Source organism: Ruditapes philippinarum, unplaced genomic scaffold (assembly GCF_026571515.1).
Source record: "Ruditapes philippinarum isolate M1 unplaced genomic scaffold, ASM2657151v2 ctg3325_1_1_1_1, whole genome shotgun sequence".
Classification (NCBI taxonomy): Eukaryota; Metazoa; Mollusca; class Bivalvia; order Venerida; family Veneridae; genus Ruditapes; species Ruditapes philippinarum.
Genome location: NW_026861347.1, coordinates 74,832 through 79,251, shown reverse-complemented (window position 1 = coordinate 79,251; position 4,420 = coordinate 74,832). Strand labels below are relative to the sequence as shown.

General features: G+C 37.2%; 1 long non-coding RNA gene, 3 other non-coding genes and 1 pseudogene across 4 annotated transcripts; all 5 read right to left on the bottom strand.

The window, feature by feature from the left end:
- Positions 1-89, bottom strand: LOC132715328 (5S ribosomal RNA; annotated as a pseudogene; the record flags this gene model as incomplete).
- A 567-nt stretch (positions 90-656) lies between these two features.
- LOC132715325 (uncharacterized) lies at positions 657-3,250 on the bottom strand. The gene is made up of 2 exons (XR_009623666.1): positions 2,760-3,250; positions 657-1,310 (listed from the first exon to the last, which is right to left on the bottom strand). It is a non-coding gene; the product is annotated as an uncharacterized LOC132715325 (long non-coding RNA).
- LOC132715330 (U1 spliceosomal RNA) lies at positions 659-822 on the bottom strand. The gene has a single exon (XR_009623669.1). It is a non-coding gene; the product is annotated as a U1 spliceosomal RNA (small nuclear RNA).
- On the bottom strand, positions 1,590-1,708 carry LOC132715327 (5S ribosomal RNA). Its single transcript, XR_009623667.1, has one exon. It is a non-coding gene; the product is annotated as a 5S ribosomal RNA (ribosomal RNA).
- Positions 2,280-2,443, bottom strand: LOC132715329 (U1 spliceosomal RNA). Its single transcript, XR_009623668.1, has one exon. It is a non-coding gene; the product is annotated as a U1 spliceosomal RNA (small nuclear RNA).
- Positions 3,251-4,420: the final 1,170 nt, after the last annotated feature.

The window sequence follows — 4,420 nt, the reverse complement described above, 5'->3', positions numbered from 1 at the left end:
CACCCATCCAAGTACTAACCGGGCTCGACGTTGCTTAACTTCGGTGATCGGACGAGAACCGGTGTTTTCAACGTGATATGGCCGTAGACATTAGAATGTAATTCTTTACGGCTTATATACGAGAATTTCGCTGATACTATGATGTACTTCCGGTTTGCCTTTTTAAATAATAAAAGTCGGACATATCCAAACATTTATACAGTACTATCCTTTATGCTCACATATGGAACTATCCCTTATTATTGTAGAATTATTTCCCGGCAAAGACAAAATTCGCATCTACATATATACAGTGCATACTTTTCTCACCATGCATTAGTAAATATCAAGATATTCCACATAAATGTACACCCGTACACACGAGCAATAGACCAACTCACATACGATTCCGTACGTCTGTCTGTCCCTGACAACGGTCGAATAATCACTGTTACGGTGTGCCAGTGCAGTACCGATAGCATTTGTTTGAGAAAAAAAAATCTTTTTTTAAAGGCACAGTTTGCCGCCAAAGATCAATAGAATCTACTTTTTCATTCAATACTTTGAAAACTGTAACGAGATAGCAAACATTAGAAGATTTTGAGAAATAAAATTGCTAGCATTTCTAAGGTATAATGAGCCTTTAATTCCGCGAGCTTGATTTAATGTTTCAATTAGACAGGGGTTAGCGCGAACGCAGACCCCCACACAAATAAATTGCGTACCCGAGTTACCCACATTAGGGGTAATCGCAGGCTTCAACCCAACCGAAGTGCAATGGAAGGGTCTCTTCCTGGAGGCACCGCCTGGCTGATCACGGTAGCCTCTGTACCAGGTAAGTATGCCTCAACTCCGACAATGAAACATTTTATTCCACTAAATTACAACAGTCTCCCGGTTAGCAGTTCAGATATACTCCGCCCCTGTGTGCAATTCTCACACCACGAGCCAAACGTCCAAAAGCAGTAAAAAGAATCGCCAGTCATAGGCTCTATGTATTTTTAAAACTAATATATGACCGCTACAATAACGGTCATCCCCCGCTCCTTTTTTAACTGAATTCCGAATTCGAGCTACCATCCAACGTACGGAAAACATATTCAGTACGTTGAACCGACATTTTTATGAGCTTGTTGTGATTCAAATCGCCTTTTCTTACCTTATTTCGTAATGACAGGCTGCTCTTATAGTGGAAGCGGCGACGTGACCACCATGGAGCTGATGCTACTGACGTTACGTCTTTTACGTCATTTCCTGTACACGTTGACGTTATTATATAATAAGGCTTGTGCCAGCATCATATCCCGTGCCTCGTTCCGTCCACTTCGTGCCTAGAAATAGTCAAAGTTTCGCAACATGTACATAGCTTGTTCCGATTGTATACTAGCTGGGAGAAATGTTTCCTCAATAAGTTTTACTTAACAAAAATGCAACAAAAAGTAACAAATACACACACTTCACCGCCTGTATTATCTCTGTCCGCGAATATTTCTTGTTTTCTTCTATTTTTTCGGGCATTTATCGCTCACATACAGTAATATGCCGGATAGAAAATCATAAAACTTCATCTAACACGGGAAAAAAAAAATGAAAATGAAAAAAAAATCAAAAGTCTACTGCACCCGGTATTCCCAGGCGGTCACCCATCCAAGTACTAACCGGGCTCGACGTTGCTTAACTTCGGTGATCGGACGAGAACCGGTGTTTTCAACGTGATATGGCCGTAGACATTAGAATGTAATTCTTTACGGCTTATATACGAGAATTTCGCTGATACTATGATGTACTTCCGGTTTGCCTTTTAAAATAATAATAGTCGGACATATTCAAACATTTATACAGTACTATCCTTTATGCTCATATATGGAACTATCCCTTATTATTGTAGAATTATTTCCCGGCAAAGACAAAATTCGCATTTACATATATACAGTGCATACTTTTCTCACCATGCATTAGTAAATATCAAGATATTCCACATAAATGTACACCCGTACACACGAGCAATAGACCAACTCACATACGATTCCGTACGTCTGTCTGTCCCTGACAACGGTCGAATAATCACTGTTACGGTGTGCCAGTGCAGTACCGATAGCATTTGTTTGAGAAAAAAAAATTTACTTTTTTAAAGGCACAGTTTGCCGCCAAAGATCAATAGAATCTACTTTTTCATTCAATACTTTGAAAACTGTAACGAGATAGCAAACATTAGATGATTTTGAGAAATAAAATTGCTAGCATTTCTAAGGTATAATGAGCCTTTAATTCCGCGAGCTTGATTTAATGTTTCAATTAGACAGGGGTTAGCGCGAACGCAGACCCCCACACAAATAAATTGCGTACCCGAGTTACCCACATTAGGGGTAATCGCAGGCTTCAACCCAACCGAAGTGCAATGGAAGGGTCTCTTCCTGGAGGCACCGCCTGGCTGATCACGGTAGCCTCTGTACCAGGTAAGTATGCCTCAACTCCGACAATGAAACATTTTATTCCACTAAATTACAACAGTCTCCCGGTTAGCAGTTCAGATATACTCCGCCCCTGTGTGCAATTCTCACACCACGAGCCAAACGCCCAAAAGCAGTAAAAAGAATCGCCAGTCATAGGCTCTATGTATTTTTAAAACTAATATATGACCGCTACAATAACGGTCATCCCCCGCTCCTTTTTTAACTGAATTCCGAATTCGAGCTACCATCCGACGTACGGAAAACATATTCAGTACGTTGAACCGACATTTTTATGAGCTTGTTGTGATTCAAATCGCCTTTTCTTACCTTATTTCGTAATGACAGGCTGCTCTTATAGTGGAAGCGGCGACGTGACCACCATGGAGCTGATGCTACTGACGTTACGTCTTTTACGTCATTTCCTGTACACGTTGACGTTATTATACAATAAGGCTTGTGCCAGCATCATATCCCGTGCCTCGTTCCGTCCACTTCGTGCCTAGAAATAGTCAAAGTTTCGCAACATGTACATAGCTTGTTCCGGTTGTATACTAGCTGGGAGAAATGTTTCCTCAATAAGTTTTACTTAACAAAAATGCAACAAAAAGTAACAAATACACACACTTCACCGCCTGTATTATCTCTGTCCGCGAATATTTCTTGTTTTCTTCTATTTTTTCGGGCATTTATCGCTCACATACAGTAATATGCCGGATAGAAAATCATAAAACTTCATCTAACACGGGAAAAAAAAAAATGAAAATGAAAAAAAAATCAAAAGTCTACTGCACCCGGTATTCCCAGGCGGTCACCCATCCAAGTACCGGGCTCTGCACCCTGTATTCCAAATCGTTTTGCTATTTTGTACCACTTTCCTAACGGAAAAATTCTGTGTATTGAATGTGTTGACCATACATGTATGTTGTGCGGTAAATATATACGGTGTGCAATTAAATTTAAATCACATCATACACGAAATACATTTGTATGTTTGATAAATTCATGGAAATTGTGATTTGTGTTTAACGTCTGGTAGGATTATACGAGTATATTGTGTTTTTCTAACGGTCAATCAATCGTAGATATTTAAAAACTCATTAGATTATTACTCCAAAGCCCGGTATCTATACGTTCATGTTGTATTATCGGCAAAGATCAACTTCATTTTGCATGGAAATTCTCCGGACAGATAAACATATTCATCTAAAACATTTGAAACAGTGTTTTCTTGATTATTCTTGTTTCACAATTAAATTTCATAAAATACTGTTCAATAATAAATTTGCGATGATAAAATCCATATTCAAACTTTATTAGATCGAATTTTTATCAATTTTTAAGTTATTGGTAAATTGTTAATAAATTTTCAGCAACTTTATTCCTGGTTATATTCTTACTTGAAAAAAAATGTGGGCTATGTACACCTTAATTAATTAATATTCTCATCATGTCAGACAAATTTAGCGCGAGAACCGTCTGCATACTTATTTTTTATGTAACAGCTTAGTATTTTATATCATAAGAAAAGTCATTTTACTCATATTTTACATTAAAAATGAATTAACAAAACGTTTTCATTTTTTCTTGGTAAAAAGTTAACTTGGTGCTAGAAAACTATTGAAATACTACTGAGTTTTCTTTTTTTAAAGCAAAAAAATGAAAATCTGCTTATATTTCAAAAGTACGAAAATAAAGAACTTTCAAATGATATAAGAATCTAAAAAATCGATCCACCAATAATAAAGTTAGATCTATTAGAATTTAAAAATTCTGCTCCTAGGCCTAGCTATACTGTATAGGCTATATAATGAATATAAATATTGGTTGCTTGTGCAATGGGCTTATAATTAACAGCATGTGATTTCAAACCATGTTTTCGAATTTGCCAATGACCATATTACATGTCACAAAAACAAGTTTCATGCTAAAAATGCACATTAAAGACAACCAGTCATTTAAATACACAATAGTTACTATATCCATGAAAT